This window comes from Mauremys mutica, chromosome 1 (assembly GCF_020497125.1).
Source record: "Mauremys mutica isolate MM-2020 ecotype Southern chromosome 1, ASM2049712v1, whole genome shotgun sequence".
NCBI lineage: Eukaryota > Metazoa > Chordata > Testudines > Geoemydidae > Mauremys > Mauremys mutica.
The window spans coordinates 214,388,820-214,413,819 of NC_059072.1; the positions used below are offsets into that span (position 1 = coordinate 214,388,820).

The 25,000-nt window shown below is 45.8% G+C and overlaps 1 long non-coding RNA gene across 1 annotated transcript; it reads right to left on the reverse strand.

Moving 5' to 3' along the window:
• Positions 1-454: 454 nt before the first annotated feature.
• On the reverse strand, positions 455-21,042 carry LOC123375406. Its single transcript, XR_006581433.1, has 5 exons — positions 20,927-21,042; positions 18,107-18,185; positions 17,394-17,544; positions 708-799; positions 455-564 (listed from the first exon to the last, which is right to left on the reverse strand). It is a non-coding gene; the product is annotated as an uncharacterized LOC123375406 (long non-coding RNA).
• Between the last annotated feature and the right edge of the window lie 3,958 nt (positions 21,043-25,000).

Consider the following 25,000-nt stretch of genomic DNA (forward strand, 5'->3'; position numbering starts at 1 on the left):
ATAGCTCTAATGAAAACCAACTGAGGGTTTGGCCCCAACACTTTAAGGTGGGTTGCTTCACAGAAAAGCCTTCACTTTTATCCAGGACACTGAGTGGAAATGTAGATGACAGCTGCATTAATGCCAGATAAATTAATTATGATCATTACTGAATTAATAATGAAGTGAAGGATTAATGCCATTTGCAATGGAGCTGGTCTCCCCCTGCCCCTTCATTCCATTTCCACATTTCCCACTGTGATCAAAACTCCATTGCAGCTTCTGAGTGACCAGCCCTCCCTAGACATATTGTGAAGACTAAGATTTAGATAAGATCTTAATCTAACAAAATGTTAGGTTTTTTTTTTAAAGCACAGTTCACTTTGCCAAGACTTATAAAAAGGATTAGTATTGTACAGTTTAATGATATCTGTTGGCAATATTTCACAGTAGACATAAGTTTTCCTCCAGGGTCTTCATAACTGTTTAGTTTTGTTTTTTCCCCTGACATGTTGCTTATTTCATTGCATGCAGTGTGTCAAATTATTCCTTCTGCAGAATGAAGAGAATCCACCCTCACGTCACCTGTCAAGAAAATGAGGGAGGGAGGAAAGAAGTCAATTTATGTAATAATCAAAAGTAAAAGAAAAATGAGGTGAGAAGGAGGTATAAAACCCATGAGGAAACACAAATCTTCTCATATTGGTTGTTTAATGCAAAGCAGTTACCAGTCATTCAGGAAGCAGCCTGTGTGAATGTGTACAATTCAGTGATGCTCCTTTGCCGTCTGTGAACTTGCTTGTTAGAATTCTTGTGACGTCTGAAAAAGCAAAAGAATGAACAGCTGAGAATACTAAAGACCTTCAGAGTTACAGAAACAGATGTCTAACGCCTTGCTTCTGAAGTTCAAGTCCACTAAATCAGATTTAGTTAAACCCCAAGGCTCAGGTTACCACAGCATTTGTAAACAGAGGAGACATACTATTCTCACCATCAGTAGCTAGCCCTGTTAATAATTTATCAAGATGGATAGGTAATTCTGCAAAATGGTTCCCATTATGTGTACTTAGATGGACTCTCTTTGGTCTAGACACATCAACACTCTGACAATGATCCCATTGTTTAGAAATGTCAATCCCATCCATTATGCTTTGCACTCAGTTGCAGTCATTATGGGCATTTTCTTACTGGGTAAGTTACAATTTTTATTTTATTTTTGTAAGGGTGTGCTGAGTTTCTAACTTACATAATGGTCCAAGACAGCTGCTGGAATCGTAAAAGCTAATAACCATGCTAAGCAATCAATCTGTCAGTTTTCAATGAAGTAAATTAAAGGAAACCGGAAATCAGCAGTCATTATAACATTTTTTCAGTGGTGCAATATTCTAATGTAATAGGCATGCTCCTGGCTGTCATTCATAAACTAGCATAGCTGCTCTATTTCCTCCAGCAAGTATCTTTCTCCTCTTCTGGCTTCTCAAATACATGAGGTTCAAGCAAGACTGGGGCAGATGACACATGCATCTCAAGTCCAATTCCATCTTCCTCCTCATTTCCAGTTTCCTCATCAATACAAGCTGCTTGCTTCCAGTCCTCCTGGATTTTTTGTGTATTTCAGAAAACATCATCAGACTGAAAATGTGTGACAAATTGTATCTGTTGTGAGGAAAAACAGATTATCTGCTAAGAAAATCTTGTGGGCCTGCAGGAAGCTTTAATAGCCTGTCTTTAAGAAGTCGTTTTTAAATGCTTTATCCAGATTCCTACATTGCTTTTAGTTCTGATTGCTAGATGAGAAATTTGAGCCTGCAGGCAAAAAGTATTCGAGAAAACTCCAAATATTTTAGCAGACATGTGGTATTGGTATAAAAATTTAATTTAAAAAAAATGGATGACATGTCACTCCATTTTAATTCAGTTTGTTTAAGTTAGAGAAAATAGCCAGATAAATGTAGTGCTTCATTAAAAACCATTAGGTTCTGACCTGAAGAATTTTACCTTTCATTCCTCCGGAAATGATTTAATCTCTACCTTTTATATGGTTAATCTCCCTTGGCCCTCCAAAGAGTATTAGAGTTTATTCTTGACATATGTTTCACTGTTGCATTGTTGTTGCCTAGGGTGACCCCAGTCACCATATTGTTGCCTCCCCAATGTCATTTGAAAATGGATTCTTCCACCCTGGGTCTCTGCCAAAACCTGTTCTTAACTTGGGGCAATATAATACCATCAATTGGATGAAAAATAGACCAAAACCACTGGAGAGTTCAATTTAAAAATTAACCCACTCTTTGGTTTTGAGGTTCTTCCCACATCTTCATTCTAGGAATTGCCATTTCTCCTGTCCTTCACAAAGCTTTTCCTCTACAAAGACACATGAGACATCTCTGTCAGAAGGGCATGTACGGGTGCCTCCAACCATGACCCCAGTGACTCTTTATAGAGTGACTACCAGGAGAAAGTTGTGTATCCAGCATTTGCCAGCCTCCTTCGAGGACCCCAGGATATCAATTACCTACATTCCCCCTGCCCAAGAATAAGAGCCAAATTCACAACAAAACGTTTCCCCCATACATCAGTGCCACTAATTTTGTGTTTAATATAAAGAATTGTGGGCCAAATTCTGAGCTCATCAAAGACAATGCAGATACACAGATCTATCCTAGCTGAGGATTTGGCCTTCTGCTTTAAAAAAAAAAAAAAGAATTACTTGTGTGTTTATTTCTTTCAGTGGTAGGACATACAGTCTGTTCCTGTATTTGTTTGCTTCCCTTACAAGAGACAAGAGAATCCAGAAAAGAGGAAACATTTTGCAGTAAATAAAATAACGCTGTGATGTCATTTAAACTCTGTCCTCTTGCCCAAAGAGCTTGTCACTCTCTTTTGTTTTTCAGACAGATAGCTATGTTTGTTTATTTGGGTGTTATAGCTGTGTTAAATGAAGCTGTGTGATTGTCACATGACATTTTGAGCTGTCAGGTAACAGATACTAGAGCAGATTTATAATAATTTAAGACAATTCCAGAAACTCCATGAGTGTTAAGTGCCCTGCTTTTCTGGGGGGGGGGGGGAGGAAACCCCAGCTTCCTACTTGTAGTGATAAAGGTAGCTTGCAGAAAATGAAGGTTGTTTTTTCTTAGACAACGTGCCCCAGCTTCTGCCTTCCCTACTCTGCATGCCACTCCGTGTCATTTTGATGTATAAATATGAGTTCACTGGTTTCACATGCTGAGCCCGTTAACTTATGGAATCTCTGTCTTTATGCAGACAAGTTCAATCTGTGTAAAGAACATGATGCATAAAATAGCTAAATTGCATTATGTAGGAGTCTAATATATTTTATGAAATATCTAACAAATGGACAGAAATTATTTTGTCGCCAGAGCCATGAACACTGCAGTGTAACATTAATTCAGCATGATCAGCGGAGTTCAAAAGCATTACTGAAGTGGTGTGAGCGTTCATAGGGTTGTGATGTAAGACATGTTTTAGGTGCCCAAGTGGGAATTCTATGAAAGGATGCAAAGATTAGCGAAGGGGAACAGAAGACTGCAAGAAACAGAATGAGAGTTGGAATGCTCTGGAGGGAAAGTGCAGAGCTCTGTTTGCATTGAGGAAGTTTGTGCTTGCTGTTATAGCAGCAAATAGAGCAATGTATAGATTTCTGTTAGATTTGCCGCTCTCTTTCCTTTGCTGAAGTGCTCACTTTATCTTTTCGTTGTTAATTCAATAATAGCATAATAAAGCATTTTGTTTTGCTCTCATTGTCTTTATCATGTCATTTGAACTCTGAATTACCTTTTTTCAAATGGATTTTCAGGCTGCAATTAGCACTACAGATCAGCGCTATGGATTTTCAGTATCATCAGAATCAGGGAATGCATGTTAGAACCCATTTAGGAAAAAGTATCAATAATGAGGCCTGTCCCCCCACACCAAATAGAATTACATAGTAGAAGGAGAAGGATGAAAGATTCACAGATGTGAAAATACAAACAGGCCCCTCATTTTTAAAGACATTGTTCCAAAGCCAACCATCAAGTTGACAAGGAGAGGGGTTCCAATTTACCGAAAACAGTGAGGTTTATCTTTGGAGCTGTGTTTTTAATATGTCATCCTGGGTATTATAAGTTATACTGAGGTCTGTGGAGGATTTGTAATAGGAAAAAGGAGCTTTGTATGTGAAGATGATTGCAGAATAAGCTGGAAAGGAAGTAATTAGAGCCAAGGATGACAGGTTGACAAGCACAACTCAGCAGAGCAAACGTACAGATAAGCAGCTGAAGCATATCTGCAACAGGACATGGCACTACTGCACTGGGGACTTGTCCCAAATCTACTGACGCTATTAAAGGGAAGACTGGAAAAGAAGGGGAAAAAACCAAAAACCCTAGTCCCCTCCCTTACGAAAAATCAATGCTTTTCCTGAAATATTTTCACTTGAATAAAATTTCTCATGGTGTAGAAGGAGTGTGGCTGTGGGGCTGTCTTATCATTGAGATGCTGATTTTATTTATGAGTACCTTAATAAATCTTATTCCCCTAGGCTTTAATGCAATGGTCCCCAAAATTTTCAGGGTTGACCCCCTTTACCCCTGTCTGCATTCCCCCCCTCCCCCGAGCCAGGGCTCAGAGAGGGGTTGTGGCTCCCAGGGACGACATGGATAGAAGTATGGGGGCCAAGGCTGGGACCGCAGCTGGGGGTGGGGTTAGGGCCGGGGCTGGAAATGGGCTTCAGCAAGGGAAAGAGGGTGGGAGGGGCAGGGCCTTGGGCAGACGGGATGGGGTAAGAGCTAGCCTCCCTGAGCCGGCGGTTCACCCACCGCCCATGGGGATGCGCCCCACAGTGTGGGGACCTCTGCTTTAATGGATTAGAGATGATTTAGTTGATATTGGTCCTGCTTTGAGCAGGGGGTTGGACTAGATGACCTCCTGAGGTCTCTTCCCACCCTGATAGTCCAGGACTGCCCGGGGGGGGGGGGGGGCAAGTGGGCCCCGGAAAACTCTCGCAGGGCCCGGGCCCCCGGAGCTTCTTCGCTCCCGGTCTTCGCTGTCCGAGGGTCCTTCCTCTCCGGGACAGAAGGACCCCCCGCTGCCGAATTACCGCCGAAGTGGGACCCGCCGCCGGAGTGCAGCTGGGTCTTCGGCGGTAATTTGGCGGTGGGGGGCGGTCCTTCCGTTCCGGGACCCGCTGCCGAAGTGCCCCGAAGACCTGCGGTGGGGGCTGCACTTCGGCGGCAGCGGGGGGCTGCACTTCGGCGGCGGGTCCTGCTTCGGCAGTAATTCGGCGGCGGCGGGGTCCTCGCCGTGGGTCTTTGGGGCACTTTGGTGGCGGGTCCCGGAACGGAAGGACCCCCCTGCCGCCGACTTACCGCCGAAGCGGGGTCCCCCCGCCGCCGAAGACCCCGGGCCCCCGGAATCCTCTGGGCGACCCTGTGATAGTCTATGATTCTATAGGAGAGCATGGGAGGGGAAGGGAAACAGAGACTAGACCTAACTCTATAGACAATAGACAGCATCTATAAATATCCTGTGCATTTTCAGTAGTATACTTTAAAAAGTCCAAAGGGTGTTTAGCTTGAATATTCAAACAAAAAAGTAACTTTAAATCATGTTAATTAGCATACAGAAAGCAACTAGAGCAAGGAATTTCTGAGTAAAGAATGTCCTTAATTCACCCTGTTGAGATGAGGTATGCTGTGGCTGATCTAGCATGTAATATCGCTTTCTGTTCTGCAGCACCCTGCGTGTCTTTCATCTGCTCCAATATCTCGCACAACACAGGGTGAATCAAGGACAGACTCTTATCCTTAACTCTGAGTTTTAGTTTTTGACAGGCCTTTAGTATTGTCACAAAATAGCTGAAGAGACCTCTTGGAACCTTTGAGAAAGTCTAATCAGTGAGCAACACCCAAAATACTCCCAATGATTTTTATTCAATAGTTTTTATTAAAAGTAAATTCAGGTAAACACAAGCAAACAAAGCTAAAATACCATAGAAACACGAGTCTGGAATATTTGGGGTGCCAGATTCTAGAAGTAGCCTCAGAGCACTGACTGCACTGCATGAGTGCTCTCTGCTTTGGAATTTAACTTAGCTCCTGCTACTGTTTTCACCCACAGGTGGCTCAGGCCATTGAACTGTAGATTTGGATGTGTGAAGTTCCTTTTAAAAAAAAATACACATTTTCAGTTTTATGGTGATGCATACTTTAAATGTGACCTGCAAAAATAAACTAATATTGAGTTAATCCCAGACATCTGGTATACTCTTAGATTTTTAAGGCCAGAAGTGGATATTATCATCATCCAGTCTGCCCTAAGAAATCTGCTCATGCACCTGGGATAGAACCCAGATCATCTGTGGTCCAGTCCAGTCCCTTAATTACAGGAACATCCTTCTCCTTTCAACAGGCTATCTGCTGACTGGCCCCACTAACCAGGATGCACATGAATGAGGGTAGGAGGGATAACAAGATGCAGAAAGTTAGGAGAAAAGTAAATTTTTAAACAAAACCAGAGACAGAAACACTCCTCCATGAAATCCTACCAGCATTTCCTCCTTCACAACGCCATGGGTTGAAATAAGACATCCAGTATTTCTGATGTCTCAGAATGATGCATTCTGCGATATCGTCAAGGTACCAGGTTGTGCAAGGAGAATCTTACAGAAGAGGAAAATATTTTTTTAAATATAACACTTCTGTTTGTACTGAATCCCCTCACTACACAGCATAGTTGGCAGGGCATTTCCCACAGCAATTAGTATTCACTCAATTTTCTTTTTTAGAGTAGTAAACTTTATACTCAAGGTACTATGGATGAGTTACTATTGTGCAAAGAGGCACAGAACAGTGCTTTGGCTATGTATTGCCCTTCAAGATTGTTAGAATTTTTTTTTTTTGTAAAACTCAAAAGCGAGTCAAATAAGTCAGCAATTTAACTTCTCTCCATTACAATTACAGGCATGTTCACCTTGATTTTTGGATCCAGCCCATCTGTGTTCAGTGCAGGACCTGGGGATAGGCATAGTGATTTCAAGCTGTCTTTGTGCTGTCCTGGTCCCCAAGGCTGCTGCGGGTGGGTTCAGCCCACAGTGTAACTTGGAGCAGCTCCAGGACCCATAAATTAACCTAGCTAGTAACAGGACCCGAGGAGCTATTCTGCCAGGTAGGGGTCAGACAGAGCACAGCAGTGCTCTGGCTACATTCCCTCCACTAACATGTACCAGTATGCCTCCTGTGCCAGAGGAACCCTCAGATGCTCTGTTGTGCTGCTCAGAGGGCCAGTATCTGGCCACTAGTATTCTTTTCTATACCTGGGATAAAAGTAGATGCCCTGTTCATTTGGATAATTTTCAGGAAGAGAAGTAAGTTAATAGAGGGATGGCATGGTCTGCCATAGAGATGACTTGATTTATGGATTGACTCCTCTTCATAAACATCTGGCCTTGGTGGTTTTTGTTTTCTGGTGGGGTTTTTTTTGGTATGGTGGGTTATTTGGGGGAGTGGGGGTGATACATACAAGCTTAAAGGCATCTATGGGCTACAGCTATGGATATCTTTCATTTTGAAAATGTAATAGAAAGACAAATTGAACCTTAATCCATTGCTTTCTTGATGTGTGACGGTCACACGATTATATGTGCTGACATTGAGGTTGGAACAGAGGTGTGGAAACAATTTGCAAAGTGGGCGTGCTGACAGCCATTGAACCAAACTGCAAACCCTGTATATGATGGAAACCACTTCAAGCCGACGGGTGCGGAAAGCAGTTTTTATAAACAAAAGATGCATTTTTTAAAAATGTGGGGGGGAGGTTATTTAATTTTAGCAGTATCTGTATTTTTAAGGGTCTGGAATTAATTAAAATCCACAGTGTTTTTGTCTTTTAACCTCTAACTCTAGAAAGAAACAGGATCATCTCTCTTTTTTTGAAGAAGGCATGTTTCTAGGTCCACAATGGCAGAATGGAATCTTGGGGTGAGATTGTGACATGGTCATACAGGGATTTAGACTCCCCCACTCCTCTGTGCTTCTGGGTCAGGGCCACTGGGATCCTGAGACTGGGTCCTGCGCAGAGCATGGGAGCTAAACAAGGGGGATAAGAGGGTTGGTGGGAGCCCAGGCTCCACCCCCCTGTTTACTGGCCAGTGGATCTGGATAGGCAGGCAAAGGGAAGTAAGTTGCATCCTTTTGAGGGCTGCTATAAATTACTTCCTTCCATCCTCCCTCCCCTTCATCTGTGCCTCAGTTTCACTTACCAGCCTCTCTCTTGTCTAGTTAGATTATAAACTATTTAAGATTGTTGCTGTCTTTTACTCTGGGTCCATGTGTACATTCAGTATGATGGGTCTGCAATCTTAGTGGTGGCCTCTTAGCATTGCTGTACGATAATTTATAATAATAGACCAGGGATCAGCAACTTCTGGCACATGGCTCGCCAGGGTAAGCACCCTGCTGGGCCGGGCTGGTTTGTTTACCTGCCGCATCCACAGGTTCGGCTGATCGCGGCTCCCACTGGCCACAGTTCGCCGCTCCAGGCCAATGGGGGCTGTGGGAAGTGGCATGGGCTGAGGGATGTGCTGGCCGTGGCTTCCTGCAGCCCCCATTCGCCTGGGATGGCGAACTGCAGCCAATGGGAGCCACGATCGGCTGAACCTGCAGACGTGGCAGGTAAACAACTGGCCCGGCCTACCAGGGGGCTTACCCTGGTGAGCCGTATGCCAGAGGTTGCTGACCCCTGCAATAGAGTATTGGGGAGCCGCTGAGTAAGCTGATTGAGCATCTGAATTTCTTTATTTCCTTTGGTAGGGTTTGATTATTCAATCAACATTTTTCTCCATATATCTTCTGATGACACAGCAAAAAAACCCCACATGATTAAACAACTGTTGCAGCGGCAATTCGGCAGCAGCTTTCGCTGTAGCTAAACATAGAAGCTGCTGCCAAATTGCCACCACCGCGGAAACGCGCCTGCTGCCCTAAGGGCACACGGACTGCCCCCGCCGTCCGCGACAGCAATTCGGGGCGCTGCTGGGGGCAAAACAACAGGGACTGCCGCCCCTTGAAGATTGCCGCCCCAAGCACCAGCTTGGAATGCTGGTGCCTGGAGCCAGCTCTGGTGCTAGGATTGTGTGTGTGGAAGCTTGTTCTCGTATGGACTTTGCAATAGCATGAAGATAGTCATATTTGCTTTAGAGGTCTCAACTCTTTTACTACTCACTAGATGTTTTTGAAGTAACTGACATAATTACTTAAGATTTGTTACGATGTCTGACTGCCAGAGATACTCTAGACCTTTCAGGTTAGTAGATTCACCACACACTGTGGAATAAAGAAATCCCTAGGTGTAGTATTCTCTTGTGAGAGTGATCCTACAGAATAGCTTTTTAACCATAAGTGGTGAAAAAACGCATTAGTTATGACTGGCAATTAAGAGTCATTTTTTCCACATGAGAGCTCCTTTTGCAGCAATGGTATTTTTTTTTCATATATTGGATGCAGGAGGAGATGGAAGGTAATTTATGTGGCTAGAGCACAGGACTGTGAGATTGCAGATCTGTGGTCTATTCCCAGTTCTGTCTCAGAGTAGTTGTATGACCTAGGGCAAGTCATAAGCTCTTTGTGCTTCAGCTCCCCCATCTGTAAAAATGGGAACGATCACTTGTATTTTCGTTGTTGCAAGGCTTAATTCATTAAAGTTTTGTGAAGTACTTCCAGATTCTTGGATGAATGGTGCTATAGAAGTGCAAAGTATTGCTATTAATACATAGAAACCAGAAAAAAAAGGTATTTACTGCCAGGTGGTAAATGAGAGAGAGAGAGAAAAAGATTGGAAATAGCTGTGTGCTGCAGTAGATACATGTACAGAAGATACATTTGAAAACTGTCAGCAGCTCCTTATAGCTGAAGACCAGTGGAAATACATATGTATTAATGAGCTAGTGACTGCAGGGCACATTACTGTACTGATCATTTGAAAATAACAGTGATACATTAATTAGCATTTGATGTATGGAGTAGCTTGCTGCAGAGAAGGTATCAAGGGAAAACGATTGCTGGGTATGCCTTAGTTCCAGCAGGTATGTTAAATTAAGAGCTGAAAACCAAAATGGCAGAGGTGTTTAGATCCCAGAGAAGGAAGAAGAAGAAGGTTGCAGCCCACCAGTTCAGCAAGATTCTAATGTGCTTGCTTTAACTGTGCTCAGCCTACTTGTCGCTTGCTTTGCACCACTCACAGGTGAAGAAAAGACTTGTTTCTTAATTAGTATTATGATCTGAGATGCACGGATGTGATGGAGCATGAAATGACAGTCACAAGCGATATTCCTGAAATCCTTATGTACCAGTGTGATCAGGCTGTCCCTCTTTGTCAATATCAGCAGATAAAAAGTCCCAGATGAAAAATGCTGTATCAGGTGAAAAGGGGGTAATTTAAGAGGGGGCAGTTAAAGAGAGTGATAGTACTAATTACACATGCAATGAACTGCAAGTACAGACACTAGCTAGGGAAGATTTTTAGTGCTGTGGTGACAAGAGTTATAGTCTGCATTAGTTCTGACTGTTAAGCATGCTGAAAGGAAAACCTGTTAAGTCAGAGCATAGAATGCTAGAAAATCCCAGTTGGTCAATAGTCCTAATGATAACCTCACATGACACCACAAATAAGACCTACTTTTGTTTACAGAGTTGCATTATGGAAAATATCTGTATAGTGCCAATGAAATTATTTGAAACTATCAGAATGGAGAAGATATAAATGTCATTTTACCACTTCCCAATAAAACTCACTGGGAAAGTGTTGTGCAAGGATACATGCCTTAGATGTGGTATTAAGCATTGGTTTACTGTTTGGTGAGTCACAATATGGTCCCTGTTCCAGGACTGGTTACTTGAGGCTGGAACTTTGAGAAACCTTTTGGGGTGATGCTAGGCAGCACAGACTGTTAGCCTGGGAGCTTACAGAGCTAGAGCAGAGACCTGGGTCTCTATGACCATAATCCTCAATGAAAATACCCTTTATATTCATTATAGCTCTTTTACACAAATTTATCCTTCTATATTCATTCCTGTCTGTGCTCTGCCACTAGAGAAACTACAAGCACAACTGTGGGAAAGCCAAATGCATCTTCTAGGTATTGCCTGTTGTACTAGATGTGAGCCAGAGTTCCTTAGAAATGTCTCTCTATACAAGTTCCTATTCTTGAATGAGGACTCATAGAATTTAAGGTCAGAAGGGACCATCGTGATCATCTAGTCTGACCTCCTGCACATTGCAGGCCACAAGAACCACACCCAGCCACTCCTGTAATAGGCCCCTAACCTCTGTCTGAGTTACTGAAGTCCTCAAATAATGGTTTAAATACTGCAAGTTACAGAAAATTCACCATTTACACTAGTTTAAATGTGCAAGTGACTCATGCCTCATGCTGCAGAGGAAGGCAAAAAAAAACCACCCCAGGGTCTCTGCCAATCTGACTGGGGGAAAATTCCTTCTCAACTCTAAATACAGTCATCAGTTAGACCCTGCACATGTGGGCCAGACCCACCAGGCAGATACCTGGGAAAGAATTATCTGTAGTAACTCAGAGCCCTCCCCATCTAGTGTCCCGTCTTTGGTCACTGGGGATTTTTGCTACTGGCAGTCACCAATGGGCCACATGCCACTGTAGGCGTTCCAGTCATACTGCCCCTTCCATAAACGTGTCAAGCTCAGTCTTGAAGACAGTTCGATTTTTTGCCCCCACTGCTCCCCTTGGAACGCTGCTCCAGAACTTCACTGCTCTGATGGTTAGAATTCAAGCCTAAACTTGTTGATGGCCAATTTATATCCATTTGTTCTTGTGGCCACATTGGCGCTTAACTTAAATCCTTTCCCTCCTTGTATTTATCCCTCTGATGTATTTATAGTGAGCAATATCTCCCCTTAGTCTTCTTTTGGTTAGGCTAAACAAGCCAAGTTCTTTGAGTCTCCTCTCATAAGGTAGTTTTCCATTCCCCAGATCATCCCAGTAGCTCTTCTCTGTACCTTTTCTAGTCTGAATTCATCTTAAACATGTGAGACCTGAATTGCACACACTATTCCAAATGAGGTCTCCCCTTGTTCAATGGTACTAACACATCCCTCTCTCTACTGGAAATACCTTGCCTGATGCATCCTAGGACTGCATTAGCCTTTTTCACAGCTGCATCACATTGACAGCTCAATCATCCTGTGATCAACCAATACACCCAGGTCTTTCTCTTCCCAAGCTTATAGCAAAAATTATTGTTGTTAGTCCTAAAAGGATCACCTTACATTTTGCACTATTAAGTCTCATCCCATTTCTATTATTCCAGTTTACAGGATCATCCAGATCTTCTCATATGATATTCCAAACTCCTCCATATTCACAATACCTCCCAACTTTGTGTCACCTATCATAGAATCATAGAATCATAGAATCTCAGGGTTGGAAGGGACCTCAGGAGGTCATCTAGTCCAACCCCCTGCTCAAAGCAGGACCAAACCCAACTAAATCATCCCAGCCAGGGCTTTGTCAAGCCTGACCTTAAAAACCTCTAAGGAAGGAGATTCCACTACCTCCCTAGGTAACCCATTTCAGTTCTTCACCACCCTACTAGTGAAAAAGTTTTTCCTAATATCCAGCCTAAACCTCCCCCTCTGCAACTTGAGACCATTACTCCTTGTTCTGTCATCTTCTACCACTGAGAACAGTCTAGATCCATCCTCTTTGGAACCCCCTTTCAGGTAGTTGAAAGCAGCTATCAAATCCCCCCTCATTCTTCTCTTCTGCAGACTAAACAATCCCAGTTCCCTCAGCCTCTCCTCATAAGTCATGTGCTCCAGCCCCCTAATCATTTTTGTTGCCCTCCGCTGGACTCTCTCTAATTTATCCACATCCTTCTTGTAGTGTGGGGCCCAAAACTGGACACAGTATTCCAAATGAGGCCTCACCAGTGTTGAGTAGAGGGGAATGATCACATCCCTTGATCTGCTGGAAATGCCTCTACTTATACAACCCAAAATGCCGTTAGCCTTCTTGGCAACAAGGGCACACTGTTGACTCATATTCTTCCTTTCAACATAGCCTCTCAGAGATCCCTGGTTCTCCAGGCTTCAAACACTGTCTCACTTCCATTGCCTGGGGGAGACAGATATATCTCAAAAGTGTTGCCACTGCAAAAAATTGACAGCTAGGACAAGGAAGGCTAGGGATATCCAGTTGAAACTCCTGATGATGGAGAACTCCCTCAAGCCAGCCTCTGACCAGGAGTCCATGACACCTCCTGGCCAACGGTTGCCAACAGCCACCTCAGACATGGGATCCTCCTCTAAAAGGGCTATTAAGGACTCTGTTCCTAAAAAATGCCACAAAAAAGTGGTCTCACTCTTCACCGCAGCAAGATTTGCCTCATAAAAAGTGATCTCCGACCACAAAGTCTGCCCTGGTACTGACGGCACCAAGAGTGCTGGACTGCAAGGCACCGGGAACATCCAGTACTAAAACATCCTGAGGAGACAAAGACCCAGTGCAGTCCAGCTCTCACGGAGGTGCAGGTACCAAAGCCAAGCCTCCTAGCTCGGCACTGGTGGAGCTGAAGAAAACCCAGACAATGGTGTTCCTGCTGCACCGATACAATGCAGCAAACCTAGCCCTCCCTCTGATTTCCAGATGGAATCTGCCTCCATCATTGGTATCATGCCTCCAGGTGCCGCAACAATTTATTAGACAGGTGAAGCGCCTGATTACTTCAACTCTGAGGACATTGCTTTTCAGCACCAACGGCACCCCAGCCAGACCGGGACAAAGCCTGGCTATTACTCCCTGCTGACTCAATCCCTCCTCTTTCCAGTGATGAGGAGGAGGAAGAGGAGGCAGGGATGTACACCCCTCGCCATTCCTCACCCAAACCTGGACGCTTGCGGCACCAAACATCTCTGGATGGAAGACCCTGGCAGGCTCCACAATGGGTGCCACCTCCCATGGCCCTCCCACCAAGCGGGGCATACCGGGACCCATGGGCATTATACAGGGCACAGAAAATCAGCCCCCACAACCCACCCAGGTCCAGAACAACACAATCACCTGCCCCAGCTTCCTCAGAAATGCTGGAGGAGAAAGTAGACGAACCTTAGGATACGCCTGAGGGCGATACCCTCCCACCTACCCATATCTCCTTTTCATCACCAGATGAAACAATAATGCTGCTACCCCCCACATCTGGAGATTACTTTAAATCCTTTCAGGATCTGTTTAAACAGGTAGCTGACTCCCTCAACATATCACTGGCAGAGCTACCAGAGACACAGCATAAACTGACAGATATACTCCAAGCTTCTCCATCAGCTAAGGCTGCACTACCCATTAATGCAGCCATTATGGACCCGGAAAAAATTTTCTGGCAGACACCAGCCACAGCTCCGCCTTCTTGTAAGAGATCTGACAAGAAGTACTATGTACCGGCTAAGGGGGCTAAGTTTTTGTTCATCCACCCTACCCCAAACTCATTGGTGGTAGAAGCGGTTAATCAAAGGGGGAAGCAACATCAGTCAAGAACCACCCATTACAATAAGGACTGGAAAAGGCTAGACCTTTTCGGAAGGAAAGCTTACTCCAATTCCACATAGGCAACTACTTGGCCTTACTAGCCAAATACATGCACAACATGTTTTCTCAGATAGCAACCTTTATTGAACAACATCCAGAAGACAAAAAGGAGCAATACAAGGCCAGTATTGCAGAAGGTGCCCTCATTGCCAGAACGGCTCTGCAGGCTTCTCTTGATTCTGCTGACATGGCGGCACAATCCATCACTATATCCATAGTCATGCCTATGGCTTCCTGGCTCCATCTTTCCGGGTTTCCCAGGGAAGTTCAAGCAACCATAGAGGACCTACCTTTTGAAGACCAAAAATTGTTTGCATAGAGTACAGACATCTTCATGCACACCTGGAAGGACTCCCAAGCAACATTAAAGACACTCAGAATCTATGTCTCTTCAAACAAAAAGAAACAGGGCAGATCTATAATCAATGATTCTGACTGCCCCAGACACCCACCCTCAAAGACACTATGACCAGCGCTGCAAACAGAGGCAAATGAGATGCCGACAAACACAAGATCAGTTGTCTACATCTGAACCATCCACTTTGAGGCAAACGTTTTGAAGTGTTGGTCGAGGACACGAGAACCCCACATTCTCCAATCGCAGAGTTACATCCAATCTCCAGCCCATTTGGAGACCGCCTGTCACCATTCTGCCCAGTCTGGAAAACCATGACTATGGACAAATGGGTTCTGGAAATTATCTAAAAGGGCTACTCCATCCCTTTTATCTCTATTCACCTACCCATGCCCCTTCCCTGTACCTCTTCAGGGACCCCTCTCACATGCATCTGCTAGAGCAGGAAATAAACCATCTCCTACAATTAGGTGCCATGGAACCCATGCCAGGCTCAACACAGGGGCAGAGGGTTTTATTCACATTACTTTCTCAGTCAGAAGAAAGCAGGTGGATGGAGGCCCAGTCTCGACTTGCGAAAACTAAACAAGTTCGTGAGGACGCAATGTTTCAAGATGGTTACTCTAGCAACTATAATTCTGGCATTGGAGAAAGGAGATTGGCTTTCGCTCCTCTACCTACAGGATGCTTATTTTCATGTTGCCGTTCACCCGGCACACAGGCTGTTCCTGTGAGTCACTCTAGGGAACCTGCATTACCACTACAGAGTGCTCCCCTTTGGCCTGGCTACTGCCTCAAGGGTGTTTTCCAAGGTTCTCACCATCACAGCAGCACACCTTCGTAGGCAGGTTGTGATCATATTTTCCTACCTAGACAACTGCCTTCTAAAAGTACCAACACAACAGGCAGCAATCGATGCCACTCACACCACTATAACCCTGTTTACGGGTTACAAATCTACCTTCAAAATCCACTCTGATACCCACCCAACAGTTGGACTTTATAGAGGCACACCTCGACTGACTCACTGCAACAGCACGACTACCCCAACGATGCTTTCTTACGCTAACAAATCTAATTACAACAGTAAGATACAGCCCACAAACATATGCCAGACTGTGCCGACAACTACTGGGGCACATGGTGGCTACGACGTTTGTCGTGAAACATAGAATCATAGAATCTCAGGGTTGGAAGGGACCTCAGGAGGTCATCTAGTCCAACCCCCTGCTCAAAGCAGGACCAAACCCAACTAAATCATCCCAGCCAGGGCTTTGTCAAGCCTGACCTTAAAAACCTCTAAGGAAGGAGATTCCACTACCTCCCTAGGTAACCCATTTCAGTTCTTCACCACGCTACTAGTGAAAAAGTTTTTCCTAATATCCAGCCTAAACCTCCCCCTCTGCAACTTGAGACCATTACTCCTTGTTCTGTCATCTTCTACCACTGAGAACAGTCTAGATCCATCCTCTTTGGAACCCCCTTTCAGGTAGTTGAAAGCAGCTATCAAATCCCCCCTCATTCTTCTCTTCTGCAGACTAAACAATCCCAGTTCCCTCAGCCTCTCCTCATAAGTCATGTGCTCCAGCCCCCTAATCATGAAACATGCCAGCCTCCACATGAGATGCCTACAGACCTGGCTCCGCACTGTCTATTTTCCACACAGACAGTCGCTCAACAGACGTCTTACATTGCCCAGCAGGGTAAAAGACTCGCTCATGTGGTGTACACAACATACGAACGTTTGCTCAGGTGTTCCAACAAAAACCTCCCTCTGTAACAATCACCATAGACACCTCTCTTTTGGGATGGGGGGCACACTTGTGTGACAATACCATCCAAGGTCGCTGGTCCCCAACAGAATCCAATCTCCACATAAATCTACTGGAGCTAAGGGCAGTCCAAAATGCCTGCCGGCACTTTCTCCCTCTGATCTGCAATAGGACTGTTCAGATTCTTACAGACAACTTGGTGACTATGTTTTATGTAAATTGCCAAGGAGGGGCCCAATCTTATCCCTCTGTGCAGAAGCAGTCTGCTTCTGACAGTGATGCATCTCCAACAACATAGACATCATAGCATCCTACCTGCTCGGACCCCAGAATGCAACAGCGGACCAACTAAACAGGAACTTTTCAGAAACCCAAGAGTGAGAGATGGATCACGGAATAATAAAAACTATATTTGGACAGTGGGGATTCCCCTCAATAGATCTTTTCACAATGGCACACAATGCCAACTGCCCTCAATATTACTCTCAGGCCAGACTGGGGCACGACTCTCTGGGAGATGCCTTCCTTGTGAAATGGGAGGCCCCATTAATGTATGCCTTTCTCCCCTCCCTGAATCCCTCTATTGAGCCATGTCCTCCACAAGATCAAATAAGACAAATCCAGGGCCATCTTCATTGCACCAATATGGCCGAGACAAACATGGTTTCCATACCTGAAACAGCTGGTTGACATCACCACGAATCCTTCCCCTTGTGCCTCATCTGCTGACACAGGATGCAGGATGCCTCCGTCACCCCAACATCTCAGTACTCCATTTCAAGGCCTGGCTAATCCATGGATGACGGGACTTGAGACACACTGTTCTAAGGAAGTTCAAGGTATACTACTGAACAGTCGAAGGCTGAACACACGAAAGACATACATGCACAAGTGGGAACGATTCTGTACTTGGTGCCAGGACAAGCAGATTATTCCACTGTCGGCCCCGCTACCCATAATTCTTGACTACATATTGACACTAAAAAAAATTGTCAATAGTGCATCTAACAGACATCACCTCCTTCACTCTAAGGTGGACGGAGTAACCGTCTTTGCTCACCGCTGACTAAATGCTTCCTTAAGAGCATAGAGAACACTTATCCCACACTACAGCACCTGATCCCATGTGGGATCTGAATCTCATTCTCCATGCCCTCATGGGTAAACCCTTTGAACCACTAGCAACCTGCTCATTGTTGCACCTATCCATGAAGGTCACCTTCTTAGTAGCTATCACGTCAGCAAGAAGGGTGGGAGAGCTGGGTGCCCTAATGGCACATCCACCTTATACCACATTCCTCAAAGACAAAGTAATCTCATGACCACATCCTAAATTCATATCCAAGGTCACCTCCCCCTTCCATCTTAAATAGCCCATTTACTTACCTGTATTATTTCCCAAATGGCATGCAGACAACAGAGAGGCCTCCCTTCACACGCTGCACGTCCGCAGAGCGCTAGCGTTCTATATAGAAAGAACAAAAACCTTTAGAAAATCATCCAGACTGTTTGTATCCACAACAGAACATTCCCAGGGTCAAACCATCTCCAAGCAGAGACTATCTAAATGGGTATCTACATGTATTCAATTATGTTACCAAAACTATAATCTGCAAGCTCCCTCTGGACTTCGCACACATACCTTTACCAAACATTGTGCATTAGAACAACAATCAGTTGCAGATGCTCAGTTTGGACTCTTGGTGCTCTTCACCGCACATAAATCAACTCCGAAGCCCCTCCGCTCCACTGAGGGGCACTGCTCTACAGTCACCTAAAGTGGAGCACCCACAGGGACACTCCTCGAAGAAGAGAAGGTTACTCACCTTGTGCAGTAACTGAGGTTCTTCAAGGACCCTGTGGGTGCTCCACTACCCCCATTCCTCCCCTCCACTTGGGAGTTTCACGTCAGTCCTCTGGGGTAGAAAAGGAAGTGGGGGTGGTTGGCTGCACACGCGGGGTAACTGTTCAGAGTGGCGCGAGACAGCTGTCACTGGGAGCTGCGGGCAGCCATACCTGCGGACCGTCAATGTAAACAAACTGTCTAGCGGCCTGCCAGCTTGCCCACTACTGCCCTAGACTGTGGGGGTGCTCACCCCTACCTGAGCCCTGAGACTGTGTGCGTTTGCTGGCGGCCTGCCTGCGCCCCAGGCTTAGGCTAAAGCCACCCAGGGGCTAGAGTGCATTGACTGTGTGTGGTTGCTGGCTGCCTGAGCCTACAAGCCCAGACTACAGCCTGCTACCAGCCCAGCCCTGCTGAAGGCCTAGGGCCCTAGACTGTTACTTGCTGTTAGCCCTATTGCGGGGCTGCAAGCTAGAGACTATGCAGGGCGCTGCCCTGCCCAGAGGCTGGGACAAGGGGCCCAGACTGTTGTTGTTGTGTGTTTTGCCTCTGCCAGACAGGTCCAGAGCTCTAAACTGCTTACAGCTTGGCCCCACCAGTGTGGCCTGAGGCTGAGGACTAAACCCCAAGACAAAATGGCAGAGTGGCCTCCCTCCGCACTGGAGGGCAAGGGAGCGCTACAGGTGCCCAAACTTAAACATGGTACTAAAGGCTTGTCTTCATGTACAGAGCTACAGCGGCGCAGCTGCACCACTGTAGCGCTAGAATGAAGATGCTCTTATGCCAACGGGAGAACGTCTCCCGTTGGTGTAGCTAATCCACCTCCCCAAAAGGTGGTAGGTATGGGAGAAGCTCTCCTGCTGACATAGTACTGTCTATATGGGAGGGGAGGGGGGTTAGTTTGATAAAACTGCGTCGCTCAGGAGTGTGGATTTTTCACTCCCCTGAATGACGTAGTTATACCAAAATAGGTCTGTAGTGTAGACCTAAAGTCTCACCATACCCTTGTATATTGATAAAATAACCCCTTGTCCTGCTTAGAATTGTCCTTTTGTGGCAATATGGGGTCTTTCATTGCTGAAGAGTGAGTACTAGCAAAGAACAGAAGTAACTTGAATCCCCAAGGTCATGTCATTCCAGCACATTCCAGCACATAACTTGAGCTGCAGAATAAGTTGCCAATCATAAAAACAAAGTTAGTGTGTGTTAATTTGGTGAGTGCCTCTATTTTTGATGTAACTGAAAGCTTTAGAGAGATTTGCCAGTTATGACAGTGGGTGTGTTTGGAAGGGATCTAGCTCAGTTGCTGTTTACTGTTGCTGTGGCACATCATTATTGATAGGTCAGAGCAACAATCTGGCAGCACTTTGTACCCACATTGCACTACTGTATATAACTACACATGATGCAGGGCAATGGAAAATCAGGCCACTTGTGTTTTATGTCCTGGTCCTGGAACATAAACTGCAAGTGAAGGCTGATAGTCAGTGATATTCTGTGAATGTCCATGTAACTGGGTGGGACCATCCCTCCATGTTTGCAGTCTAGAGTATTTTTCAAACAAAGAAAGGGGGAATTAGTGGTACTCGGTGGGCCCCAGCCCTCAAGCAGGGCGGAGCAGTAAGCAGTCAGGGCTCTGGCCTGCAATCAGGCAGAGTTATAGCACCAAGCACAGTCTACGCTGCTCAGGCAGGAGTGCCTGAGGAGTGCAGACCTCCTGGCCTAGAGAGGGGGAGTACTGGCAGGGATAGGGAAATGCAGGCCTGCCCAACTCCACCATGTCCCAGCCCAGAGTGGTCTGCCACTAGGTCAGCGGGGACTCCACCTGCAGCACGCTGACCGTGATTCCACAGCCAGACGATAATCTGGTTCTCCTGGGCTGCTTCCAGGGGCTGTCTTCAGTCTCCTTGGGATACACCAAGGGGTAGCAGTAGCAGCTCGTCTGTGTCGAGAGGGGCAGGGCTCCCTGGAAACTCATGCAGGTCCTCGGGGCATCAGCGGGGAAGGAGTGTCTGTTTCCCTCGGCAGCTCCCTCCCACTTGAGCTGCTGGCCTGGCCTTTTACGCTTCCTCTTCATGTCCCACCCCTCTGCTTCTGGTGTGCAGGGCGTGGCCCTCCGCGTTCTGCCCACCAGGCAGTTTGCGGCGTTCCCTCCACCTGGGATGGAGGCCACGCCTCCTCGTTACAGTCCAATTGAAAACAACAACAGCACAGAACTGCTGTCTCATGAAAGAGGATCTTGAAAGCACTAAAATTAATTGAAATATGAGAATTAAGAGGATATTTCTATGGTAGCAACCAACAGAGTTTTATACCCGTCTGAAACTAATTGCATAAGAAGAAATAGGGTCAGGTTCTAGTACCCTTACTCATGCGGCGGTGCACCTTATTGCACAAGTGGTCATGCTGATTTCAATGGGACTCCTTGGGGAGAGTGGCACCCTTCAACATGATTGAACTGATCCAAGGGTCTGTCTACACTGTACCTGGGAGCGAGCCTCCCAGCCCTGGTAGACAGACTCACACTAGCAGGGCTTGAATGCATGCACTAACAATCGCAGTGTGAATACTGCGGCTTGGGCTGGAGGCTGGGCTCTCAAGCCCACCTGGCCCCTTAAGCTGGAGAGCCTGGGCTCCAACCCGGGTCTGTCTACCTAGGTTGGGAGGCTTGCTCCCAGCTACAGTGTAGACATATCCTAGAAGTCTGGCTGTGTTGTGTATTTGGTTGTCATGGGTTTTGTTACTATGGCAACTGAGTTAGACTATTAAGGGATAGCTCAGCCGGTTTCAACTGGCTGAGTGAGCTCTCTGTGTCTGTAAATAAAATGGAGGTTTTGGTTAGCTGTCTGCTCTCTGGCCTCAAGTGATTGCTTCCTACACCGGCTGCCCCAAGGATATAACACTGGCGACGAGGGTGGGATCCTGGTGCTGCTCCAGTAACAGAAGGAAGTAGAAGTCAAGGTAAAGACCAAACAAAGAAAAAAAGCTGCTTGTTTGCACTGACTGTGAAAGTGAAACTAAAAATCATGGCTACTCTGACCAGGCCCCTGGAGCCTTTTGATGAGAATACAGAGCAGTGGCATGTGTATACTGAGTGTTTTGAGCTTTTTGGTATTGCAAATGACATTACAGAAGCGAAGAAGGTGCCAATATTCTTAACTGTTGTAGGGGCTAAAACCTACTCTCTGCTACGCAGCTTACTACACCCTGTTAAGCCTGAGACTAAATCTTACAGTGACATTGTGGAAATCCTGGGGTCTCATTTCTCCCCAAAACCACTGGTAATTGCTGAAAGATATAGGTTCCACAAAAGAGACCAAAAGGAAAATGAAACAGTTGTACAATTTGTAGCCATTTTTTAAAAAGCTAGCAGAACACTGTGAATTTAAAGAGATGTTAAATGATGCCCTGCGTGACAGGTTAGTGTGTGGCCTCTGCAGTGAAGCTATACGGAAGCGCCTACTGACAGAGGCTCAGCTTACATTACAGAAGGCTGTTGATATTGCTGTCTCCATGGAACTGGCTACAAGGGAGGCACAATACATCGGTGCATCCCCTAGGGTGCAAAAAGTGTCACAAGAACCGACCCACAAAACTGTGCAGAGTCAAGAATGTTACCGCTGTGGTAAGCCAGGACACCAGGCATCAGAATGCTGGTGTAAGGACCTGGTGTGTCGACACTGTGGCAAAAAGGGACACATTGAGTGTGCCTGTAAACAAAAGAAAAAGAGGCCTGTGGTCTGGCCGACAAAAAGAGGAACCTTGCATACCCTAGAGCAGACCCAGGATGATCAAGGTGACACCGCCTCACAAGAGGAAGTGCCACTGCATGTTTTGTCTTTGGCAGCAGGCTCACATGAATACTGGGTAACCCCCTTATTGGAGGGCAAACCTATACGCATGGAACTAGATGCCGGTGCAGCTGTCTCACTGGTTCCTGAGACTGTGTATAAGGAAAAGCTACAGCATCTTCCGCTTAAGGCAACAAAAACTGTTCTGAAGACGTATACAGGTGAAGCTGTGCCCATGTTGGGCACTATTGATGTTAAGGTGGAGCTCAATGGACGGGCGGCTAAATTGCCACTGTTTGTGGTGAGAGGTAACTACCCAGCCTTAATGGGTAGGTCGTGGCTTGGGAAGATTCAGCTGAACTGGGCAGAAGTGCACCGGATGACTAAAGAAGAAACCAGTCTAACCCCTATACTAAGGAAACATGCTGCTGTTTTTGGAGATGATTTGGGAAGTATGAAGGGAATCACTGTGACATTGAACATTAAACCTGGCAGTCCACCAAAATATCTGAAAGCCCGAACTGTGCCATATGCCATCAGGCCAAATGTTGAAGCAGACCTGGAGCGCCTGGTCACCAATGGAGTCCTAATACCAGTTACCCATAGCTCATGGGCCACTCCTATCGTTCCAATAGTGAAGAAAGATGGCTCTCTCCGGATTTGCGGTGATTTTAAAGTCACTGTCAACCCAGTGTTGTGTGCAGAGCAATACCCGCTTCCCCGCATCGATGACCTCTTTGCAGGCCTGGCTGGGGGACAAAAGTTCAGTAAGATTGATCTGAGTCAAGCATATTTACAGATGCACGTCGATGAAAAGTCCCAAGAGCTGTTGACTATTGTGACTCATAAGGGGCTTTATCGATACTGTCGCCTACCCTTCGGAATCACATCGGCTCCCGCCCTGTTCCAGAGGGCTATGGACCAGATCTTGTGTGGCTTGTCAGGAGTTCAGTGCTATCTGGATGATATCCTGGTCACTGGAAGAAATGAAGAGGATCACTTAAAGAATTTAGAGGCTACCCTACAAAGACTGGAAGAGTATGGCCTACGAGTTCGCAAAGACAAGTGTGAATTCTTCAAGCCCTCTGTTGAATATTTGGGACACATCATCGATTCTGCAGGTCTTCATAAGGCCCCTGCAAAAGTTAAAGCTATTGTGGAGGCTCCCCCACCTCGAAATGTAAGCCAGCTGCGCTCATTTCTAGGACTACTGAACTATTATGGAAAGTTCATCTCACAGTTAGCCACACTGCTAAAACCACTTCATGAGCTCCTTGGGCAGAACAAGGCCTGGAAGTGGACTGAAGCCTGTGATGTTGCATTTAACAAAGCTAAGGATGCATTGTTAAATTCTGAAGTTCTAACGCACTTTGATCCATCCTTACCCCTGCAATTGGCCTGCGATGCTTCCCCTTATGGAGTGGGAGCGGTCGTGTCACACATTATGCCTTCGGGAGAAGAAAGACCTATTGCTTTTGCTTCACGCACTCTAAGCAAAGCAGAAACTAACTACGCCCAAATCGAACGTGAGGCATTAGGAATTGTTTTTGGAATTAGGAAGTTTCATCAGTACCTGTTTGGGCGAAAGTTTACTCTTCTTACAGACCATCGACCTCTGACATCAATTTTTGGACCCTACACAGGCATTCCCCCATTAGCTGCTAGTCGTATGCAACGTTGGGCATTGATACTTTCTGCACACACATATGAAATCAAATATCGGAAATCCACTCTGCACGGCAATGCAGATGGCCTCTCAAGGTTGCCTTTACTGGTCAAACATCAAGATAGTGCCCAAAAGGAAATCTTCTACTTTGAACAGGTAGAGAATACACCCATCACTGCTACTCAGATAAAGAAGGCAACCCGCGTTGACCCAGTATTATCCCAAGTTATGGACCTGGTGATGCATGGAAAATCTCGACAAACCTCTCCAGTCTCACCCGACCTTGTTCCCTACATGTCCAGGCGGACGGAGTTATCGGTCCAATCTGGTTGTTTGTTGTGGGGGAGGCGTGTCATTATTCCACCACCCCTGAGATCACAAATGTTAGAACAGCTACATTCCGGTCACTGTGGAATAGTGCGCATGAAGGAAATTGCACGAAGCTATTTTTGGTGGCCTAGATTGGACAGTGCTATTGAAGAGAAGGCAAAAGCTTGTATGTCATGTCAGGGTGTAAGAAATGCACCCCAGTTGGCACCCCTACACCCATGGGACTGGCCTGAAAACCCGTGGCAACGTATTCACGTTGACTTTGCTGGCCCCCTTGAAGGAAGCATGTTCTTGGTGGCAGTAGATGCCCATTCTAAATGGCCAGAAGTCTCTATAATGCAGTCCACTACTGCAGAGAGTACTATTCAAAAACTACGAGGACTCTTTAGTCGTTTTGGTCTGCCAGAACAACTTGTGAGCGACAACGGACCGCAGTTCGTCTCTCAGGAGTTTCAAAATTTTATGAAGGCAAATGGGATACACCACATCACGTCAGCACCATATCATCCGTCCACCAACGGATTAGCTGAAAGATTTGTGCAGACAATGAAAAACGCTTTGAAATCAGCAAAGGGACAACACTCCATTCAAAAGCGTCTGGATACCTTCTTACTTTCCTATAGAAACACACCTCATGCTACGACCCAGGC